At 38.4% G+C, this 9,481-nt stretch overlaps 1 pseudogene; it reads left to right on the top strand.

Annotated features, from left to right (window-relative positions):
- The first annotated feature begins 269 nt into the window (after positions 1-269).
- LOC112654002 (casein kinase II subunit alpha'-like) lies at positions 270-1,226 on the top strand (annotated as a pseudogene).
- Positions 1,227-9,481: the final 8,255 nt, after the last annotated feature.

Genomic DNA, 9,481 nt, shown 5'->3' with positions numbered 1-9,481 from the left:
ATACTTTGAAAATTTTTTTTTCTGTGCTTCATTATTGGCATAAAGAAATGCAACGGATTTCTGTACATTGACTTTATATCCTATGACTTTGCTGAATTCAAGTATTACTCCTAGCAACTTTGTGGTGGAAGCTTTTGGGGTTTTTTATATAGAGTATCCTGTCATCTGCAAATAATGAAGGTTTGACTTCTTACTTGCTGATTTGGATACCTTTTATTTCTTTTTGTTTTCTGATTGCTCAGGCTAAGACTCACAGTACTCACAGTACTATGTTAAATAGTAATGGTGAGAGTGGACATCCTTATCGGGGAAAGTATAGTGAAGGATTTGAGGCCATTAGCATCACCAACAATGAGAGAGGGGTTGTAAAAGTTCTGAAGCCAGTGAAGAAAAAGAAGATTAAACGAGAGGTTAAGAGAAACTTCATGGTAGAACAATTATCATTAAGCTGATTGACACTGTGAAGGACACTGTGTCAAAGACACCAGCTTTGGTATTTGAATATATCAATAATACAGATTTTAAGCAACTTTGCCAGATCCTGACAGACTTTGATATCCGGTTTTATATGTATGAGCTACTTAAGGCTCTGGATTACTGCCACAGCAAGGGAATCATGCACAGGGATGTGAGACTTCACAACGTCATGATAGATCACCAACAGAGAAAGTTGCAGCTTCTAGACTGGGGCCCGGCAGGTTCCACCACCCTGCTCCATGTAATGTCCATGCAGCATTGAGGGATTTCAAGGGCCCGGAGCTCCTTGTGAAATCAGGTGTATGATCACAGCTTGGATCTGTGGAGTTCGGGCTATGTGTTAGCAAGCATGATCTTTCGAAAGGAGCCCTTCTTCATGGACAGGACAACTTTGACCAGCTTGTTCACCTTGCCAAGGTTCTGGGTACAGAGGAGCTGTACAGGTATCTGAAGAAGTATCACATAGACCTAGATCTGCACTTCAAAGATGTCCTGTGACAACATTCACGGAAAACTTTATCCATAGTGAGCACAGACACGTCCTCAGCCCTAAGGCCCTAGATCTTCTGGACAAACTTCTGCGATACGACCATCAACAGAGACCAACCACCAAAGAGGCCTTGGAGCATCCCTACTTCTACCCCGTGGTGAAGGAGCAGTCAATGCTGTGCTTTCCAGTGGCCACACGGCAGCCTGGTGAATACCTGGAAGGTGACAGGTCTGTTGTGGTTCCTCCCACTTTTCTATAAGCAGAACAGGAATGAAATCAAACGTCTTAACGTGTGTAGAGAGCAGACATGTGTCCCTGAGCAGACACAAAATGGTGGCAGGTTTGGCCAGCACAAGCCAGACCAACCGAAGGGCAGCCCACCACCGTATATCACACCTCACTTCCAAATGTAAAAGGTTCACATGCCTGTGGCTTCCTGTTGACTCCCTCCTGACCCCTAAAGCATGGGAAATGTGGAGGGCATGCAAAATGGTTGCTGGTTACTGTTGCTCCCCCGCGTCCCTTGGCTTGGCCTGTGGCTGCCTGTTTTTCCAGTAGACCACAGACCCCAGAGTGGGGGAACGGGGGCAACATATGGCATGACGGACATGTTCCTGAAGGTAGACGGAAGGCTCTCCGGTTTTCCCCATTGAGGGTAATATTAGCTGTGGGCCTTTCCTATACGCTTTTAATAATGTTGAGGTATGTTCCCTCTAGCCCTCGTTAGTTGAGGGTTTTTATCAAGAATGGATGCTGTGTTTTTTCAAATCCTTTTTCTTTTTTTTTCTTTTTTCCTTTTTTTAAAAAAGATTTTGAGAGAGAGAGAGAGAGAGAGTGAATGGAGGGAGGGACAGAAGAAGAGGATCTCAGGTGGACTCCAGGTTTACCATACAGCCCAATGCAGGGTTCGATCTCACCATCCTGAGATCACGACCTGAGCCAAAATCAGGAGTTGGATGCTCAACTGACTGAGCCACCCAGGTGCCTGTCAGATGCTTTCTCTGCATGTACTGACAGGATCATATGGTTCTTATCCTTTCTTTTATTCATGTGGTATATCAAGTTGATTGATTTGTGAATATTGAATCGCTCCTGCAGCTCGGGAATAAATCCCACTTGATCATGGTGGAAAATCCTTTTAATATCCTTTTGAATTTATTTTCTGGTGTTTTACTGAAAAATTTTGTATCCATGTTCATCAGGGATATTAGCCTGCAATTCTCTTTTTTATTGGGGTCCTTGTCTAATTCTGGAATCAAGGTAATGCTGCCTAAGTAGAATGGGTTTGGAAATTTTCCTTATATCTCCATTTTTTGGAACAATCTGCGAAGAATAGGTATTAACTCTTCTTTAAATGTTTGGTAGAATTCAACTGGGAAGCCATCCAGCCCATGACTTCTGTTGGGAGCTTTTGATTATAGATTCAGTTTTTTTTTGTTGTTGTTGTTGGTTATGGATCTACTCAAATTTTGTATTTCTTCCTGTCTCAGTTTTGGTAGTTTGTAAGTTTCTAGAAATTTGTCCATTTCTCCCAGATTGCCCAGTTGGTTGCATATAACTTTTCATAGTATTCTCTTATAATTGGTCCTATTTCTTTGGTGTTGGTTATGACCTTTCTTTTTTCGTTTGTGATTTTTATCTGTTTGAGTCCTTTCTCTTTTCTTTTTGATAAGTCTGGCTAAGGATTTATCAGTTCTATTCTTTTGAAGAACCAATTCTTCACTTTGTTACTCTGCTCTAGTTTTTGTTTGCTTCTATATCATTTATTTCTTCTCTAATCTTTATTATTCCCCTTCTCCTGCTGGCTTTAGGCTTCATTTGCTGCTCCCTTTCTAGCTCCTTTGGGTATAAGGTTAAGTTGTGTATTTGAGACACGTCTTCCTTCTTGAAGTAGGCCTGTATTGCTATACACTTCTTAGGACTGCCTTTGCTTCATGCCAAAGGTTTTGAACTGTTGTGGTTTCATTTTCATCGGCTTCCATGTATTTTTTTTATTTCTTTTTTGATTTCTTTGTTTACTCATTCTTCAGTAGGATGTTCTTTAACCTCCGTGTATTTGAGGTCCTTCCAAATTTTTTCTTGTGGTTGACTTCCAGTTATAGCATTATAGTCTGAAAATATGTGTAGTATGATCTCAATCTTTTTGTATTTGTTAACTCCTGATTTGTGACCCAGTATGTGATCTATTCTGGAGAATGTCCCATGCACTTAGTATGTATATTCTGCTTTAGGATGAATATTCTGAATATATCTAAGTCCAGCTGGTTCATTGTGTCATTTAAAGCCATTGTTGCCTTGCTAATTTGCTCATTAGATGATGTGTCTACTGCTGTAAATGGGGTGTTAAAGTCCCCTACTACCATTGTATTATCAGTGAGTTTCTTTATATTTATTATTAATTGATTTATATAGGATATAATGCCCTTCATCTCTTGTTACAGTCTTTGTTTTTAAAATCTAGTTTGTCTGATACATGTATAGCTACTCTGGGTTTCTCTTGATGTCCATTTGTATGATAAATATTTCCCTATCCCCTCACTTTCAATCTGTAGGTGACTTTAGGTCTAAAATTAGTCTCTTATAGGCAGTATTTAGGTGGATCTTGTGTTTTTTTTTTTTTTTTAATCGATTCTGATATCCTATGTCTTTTGATTGAAACATTTAGTCCATTTACATTCAGAGTAATTATTGGAAGATAAGAATTTAGTACTATTGTGCTACCTGTGGAGCTGATGTTTCTGGTGATGTTCTCTGACTTTCCTAGTCTTTGCTGTTTTTGGTCTTTTTTAATTCACTCAAAGAGTCTCCTCTCAGAATTTCTTGCGGTCTGATTTAGTAGTCAAGCAATCTTTTAGCTTGTCTGGGAGACTTTCTCCTTCTATTCTGAATGACAGCCTTGCTGGATAAAGAATTCTTGGCTGCATATTTTTCCCATTCAGCATATTGAATATATCCTGCCTCTTTTATCTGGCTTGAGAAGTTTCTATGGACAGATCTGCAAATTTAGTCTGTCTTCCCTTGTAGGTTAAGGATTTTTTTCCCCTTGTTGCTTTCAGGATTCTTTTCTTGTCTGCCTGTCTGGTATTTTGTAAATTTGACTATGATAAGCCTTGGCGATGGTCAGCTTTTGTTGAATTTAATGGGAGTTCTCTGTGCTTCTTGGATTTTGATGGCTGTGTCCTTCTCTGGATTAAGGAAGTTTTCAGCTATAATTTGTTCAAATAAAACTTCTGCCCCCTTTTAGTCTCTTCATTTTCTGGGACTCCTATGTTATGAATGTTACTACAACTTAGTAAGTTGCTGAGTTCCCTAAGTCTACCTTTCTGGTACATTTTTACCTTTATTTCCCTCTTTTCAGCTTCATTATTTTCCATAATTTTATCATGTTTATCCCTGATCTGCTCCTCTGCTTCATCCATCCTCCTTTTTCTGGCATTCATTTGGATTTGCATCTTGGTATAACATTTTTATTTTTGGCCTGACTTGATTTTAGGTCTTTTATCTCTGCAGTAAGGGATTCTGGAGCATCTTCTTTGCTTTTGTCAAGCCCAGCTACTGTCCTTGAAACTGTTCTTTTACATTCTAGTTCAGACATTTTACTTACATCTGTATAGAATAAGTCCCTGGCTGTGAGTTCTACTTGATCTTCTTTCTTTTGGGGTGAATTTCTTCATCTTGTCATTTGGCACAGAAAAGAAAAGTAGAAAGGAAAAAAATAAAAACAAAACAAAAACCTAGATCCTGGGTGTGTTTTGATTTGCTTGCTAAAAGAATCTAGATCACCCACCCCCCCCACACACACACACAAAATGAAAACCATCAAATTTAAAAATATAAAATACATACAATATTTTTTTAATAATAAAGGAATTGAAAAAATAAATTAAAAAGTAGTAAAAAAATAAAAGTTAAAGGGAAGCAAGATCCTATCCTATAGAATCCTAGACCCTATTTTCCCTAGAGCTGAAGCTATGCAGCACCCTGTGATCACTAGACTTGGTCCCAGGGGAATGTGGTGGTCTTCTGGAGGAGGAGCCTGTTGGGCTGATTCTCAGGTGGACTTGCTCTAGTGGAAATGCTCCTCCAGGGCACAGGGGGCAGTGCTTGGGCATTGCTCCAGACTCCTCCAGGTGGTGCTCTTGTGCTCCCTGAAGGCTTCCAGTGCTGATGAGCTGGATGACTATGGTAACGCCCTGCTCTCTCCTGGAGATGAAAGTTGGAGCTCCCCATTCTTCAGTGAATCCTCCCAGAAGAGCAATCAGTCACCCCTCTTGTTTCCCTGGTTTCCATCAGAGCCCTGCCTTTACCTTGTGTCTGAGCTTTTTGTCTCAGGGCTGTGTATGAGTTTCAAAACCAAATTTTTAGGGACTCCTGCAGAGTGGACCCATGCTATTCCTCCAGGGGAGGGTCATTTGCCATCTCTAGCTTATCTGAGGTAAGCAGTCACTGGATTGCCCAGTGGTTCACAGTTGATGGCAAAAAAAGAGCAGAAAGCTGGTACCAAGACTCCCTGTTCTCAGCTGGCTTCCCTGTTTGTATGCCTGGGAACAGTGCAACACGTTGGCCCCACCCGTTCTGGCAACCCAGCAGGTCTTCAGACCATGCTGTCACTCCTGGCATTCCACCACACTTCACCACTTCAGCGCCTTCAAGCCCAGCATGTCCCCCATGGTAAAAGACTTCTGAAAGTTCAGATGCTGTGCTCCACTGCTGATACTATTTTGCAGTAGCCCCCTTAAGCAGGGCTCTGTCCTCACCACTGTAACCACAGCTTTATCTCCCTTAAGGCAATACTCCACACGTCCTACCTTCCTAAAGGTGGTTTACTTTTCTACTTATAGGCATGCAGTTTTTGTTCTCTCAGACCTCCGATTGATTTTTCGGGTGTTCAGAATGATTTGATAACTTTCTGGTTGTGCTCAAGGGATGAGACAAGCACAGGGTTCCCCTACTCCTCTGCCATCTTAACTCCTCCACCTCCCTGTATAATTTCTTGATGATAGCATAGGTTATTTTAAAAGGTAGGAAAAAGATAAGAGCATATCATGGGAATTGGGCTGAGATGTAGGCGACAGTAGCGTTCTTAAGAAGGTAGAGAAAAGAGATTCTGCTAATAAAGTAACTGTAGTCATGCCATTAAAGACTGTCTTTCAGAGGTAGAAAGACACCCTTACCTTGTAGTACTTTCACCCAGATGCTGAACCAGAAAAAGTGGGATTTTTATAATATTTTCTGTCTATAAGCAGAGTCTGATGAAATCATCAGGGGAACCAAATGACCAGGAATTTAGGCCAGAGCTCATGCTAAAGCAGCAGCAAGATGCACGCCAAGAGACCAGAGGGGATAAAGAACCATGGAGGGAAAGGTCAGATTTTTATGTTTATTGAACACTAGGATTTCTTCTGTGAATTGTCTAGTCCCATTCTTCTATCCATTTTTTAAATTAGGTTATTTACCTTTTACTTATTGGTTTCTAGAAGCTCTTTATTATTGATATTAACTTTTTATTTTATATTCAAATTATATCTAAATATATCCACATATTTATATTTTATTCAAATAACTAAACCTATTGAAATATTTTAAGATTTCTAATTTTAAAAGTTTTTATTTAAATTCCATTGAACATAGAATGTAATATTAGTTTTTAGGAGTAGAATTTAGTAATTCAACACTTTAATGCAACATCCAGTGTTCATCACAGCAAGTGCCCTCCTTAATCCCAATCATCAGTTTTATCCACCCCACACACATCTCCCTTCTGGTAACCATCGGTTCTCTATAGTTAAGAGTCTGTTGCTTGATTTGCCTCCCTCTCTCTTTTCTCCTCTTTGTTTCTCTTGTTTCTTAAATTTCACACATGAATAAAATCATACAGTATTTCTTTCTCTAACTTATTTGACTTAGTAGCATACTCTCCAGTTCCATTCACATCATTGAAAATAGCAAGATTTCATTTTTTTATGGCTAAGGAATATTCCCTTGGAAAAAATATATATCACTTCTTACATATAAGGATATCTTTTTTTTTTTTTAAAGATTTTATTTATTCATTCATGAGAGACATAGAGAGACAGAAAGGCAGAGACACAAGCAGAGGGAGAAGCAGGCTCCCTGTAGGGAGCCCGCCATGGGACTCGATCCCAGGTCTCCAGGAACACACCCTGGGCTGAAGGCGGTGCTAAACCGCTAAGCCACCCAGGCTGCCCTGTAAGAATATATCTTCTATATAAAAATGTTTTCATGTGTCTGTTAGCCCTCTGTATGTCTTCAGCAAAATGTCTATTCATGCTTTCTCCTTTTTAAATGAGATTATTTGTTTTTTCGGTGTTGAGTTTTTGAAGTTCTTTATATATTTTGGATACTAACTCTTTGTTGGATATGCCATTTGAAAATATCTTTTCCCACTCTGTAGGTAGCCTTTTAGCTTTGTTGATTGTTTCCTTTGCAGTGCAGAAGTTTTTTATTTTGATGAAGTATCAATAGTTTATTTTTTCTTTTGTTTCCCTCTCCCCTAGAGACATACCTAGTAAGAAGTTGCTATCCTGATGTCTAAAAAAAATGACTGCCTGTGTTCTTTCTAGGATTTTGATGGTTTCAAACCTCACATTTGAATCTTTGATCCATTTTGAATTTCTTTTTGTGTATGGTGTAGAAAAGTGGCCAAATTCAATTTTTTTTTCATGTTGCTGTCCAGTTTTCCCAGCACCATTTGTTGAAGAGATTTTTTTTCCCATTGGATATTCTTTCTTGCTTTGTCAAAGGTTAATTTACTGTGCAGTTGAGGGTCCATTTCTGGGTTTCCCATTTTGTTCTATTGATCTATGTGTCTGTTTTTGTGCCAGTATCATACTGTTTTGTTCGCTACAGGTTTAAAACTTGAAGTCCAGAATTATGATGCCCCTCCAGCTTTTGGTTTTCTTTTTCAAGGTTGCTTTGGGGTTTTTGTTTTTGTTTTTATGGTTCCGTACAATTTTAAGATTGTTTATTCTAGCTCTGTGAAAAATGCTTCTAAAACATTAATAGGGATTGTATTAAATGTATTGATTGTTTTTGGGTAGTAGAAATATTTTTAAAATATTTGTTTCAATCCATGACAATGGAATGTTTTCTGTTTCTTCGTGTTTTCTTCAATTTCTCACATCAGTGTTTTATAGTTTCTAGAGTACAGGTCTTTCATCTTTTTGGTTAGGTTTATTCTTAGGTATCTTAGGGATTTTGATGCAATTATAAATGGGATTGATTCTTTACTGTCTCTGCTGCTTCATTATTGCTGTATAGAAATGCAAGAGATGTTTGTACATTGACTTTTGTAGCCTGTGACTTTACTGAATTTGTGTATCAGTTCTAGCAGTTTTTTGGTGGTCTTCTGGGTTTTCTTTATATATATATATGTCATGCACAGATAGTGAAAGTTTGACTTCTTCCTGCTGATGTGGATGCCTTTTAATCTCTTTGTATTGTCTGATTGCTGTGGCTAGGACTTCGAGTACTTGCTACATTAAATAACAGTGGTGAGAGTGGATGGTCCCTATCTTGTTCCTGAACACAGAGGAAAAGCTCTCCTTTTTCATTCCCATTGAGGGTGATATTAGCTGTGTGGTTTTTCTGTAGATGGTCTTTATTATGGTGAGCTATATTTCCTCTACCCCTATTTTGTTGAGGGTTTTTATCAAGAAAAAATGTTGAACTTTGTTGGATGCCTTTTCTGCATTTATTAAAAGGATCATGTGGTTCTTATCCTTTCTTTTATTGATGTGGTGTATCACACTGATTGATTTGGGAATACTGAACTACACTTGCAGGCCAGGCATAAATCCTGATTGTAGTGACTGATTCTATTGTTGGATTTGGCTTGCAAGTATTTTATTGAGAAGTTTTGCATCCATGTTCATCAGGGATATTGGCTTGTATTTTTTTTTTTTTTTAATGGGGTCTTGGTCTTTGGTGTCAGGGTAATGCTGGCCTCATAGAATGAATTTAGAAGTTTTCTTTCCTTTTCTGGTTTTTGGAGTAGTTTGAGAGGAATAGGTTATTGAGTCTTCTCTAAAGGTTTAGTAAAATTTGCCTGTGAAGCCTTCTGACCCTGGACTGTTGTTTTGGGGGAAATTTTTGATTACTGATTCAATTTCTTTGCTGGTTATGGTCTGTTCCCATTGTCTATTTCTTCCTGTTTCAGTTTTGGTAGTTTACATGTTTCTAGGATTTTCTTTTTCTTCCACATTGTTGGCATACGATTTTCCATAATATTCTCTTGTAATTGTTTATATTTCTGCAGTGTTGGTTGCTATTTCTTTCTCCTCTCTGATTTGTGATTTTAACCTCTCTTATTTGGTTCCTTTCTCTTATTTTTGATAAGTCTGGCTAAGAATTTGTCCTTTTACTATTTTTTTCACAGAACGAGCTCCTGGTTTCATTGATCTGTTCTATTTTTTTTGTTTTGTGTTTTACTTTTTATATCATTTATTTCTGTTTTAATATTTATTATTTCCTTCCTTCTGCTGGCTTTAGGCT

Source organism: Canis lupus, chromosome 3, assembly GCF_003254725.2.
Source record: "Canis lupus dingo isolate Sandy chromosome 3, ASM325472v2, whole genome shotgun sequence".
Taxonomy (NCBI): Eukaryota; Metazoa; Chordata; class Mammalia; order Carnivora; family Canidae; genus Canis; species Canis lupus.
Note: the sequence above shows the minus strand (reverse complement) of the source record. Positions and strands in the feature narration are given on the sequence as shown.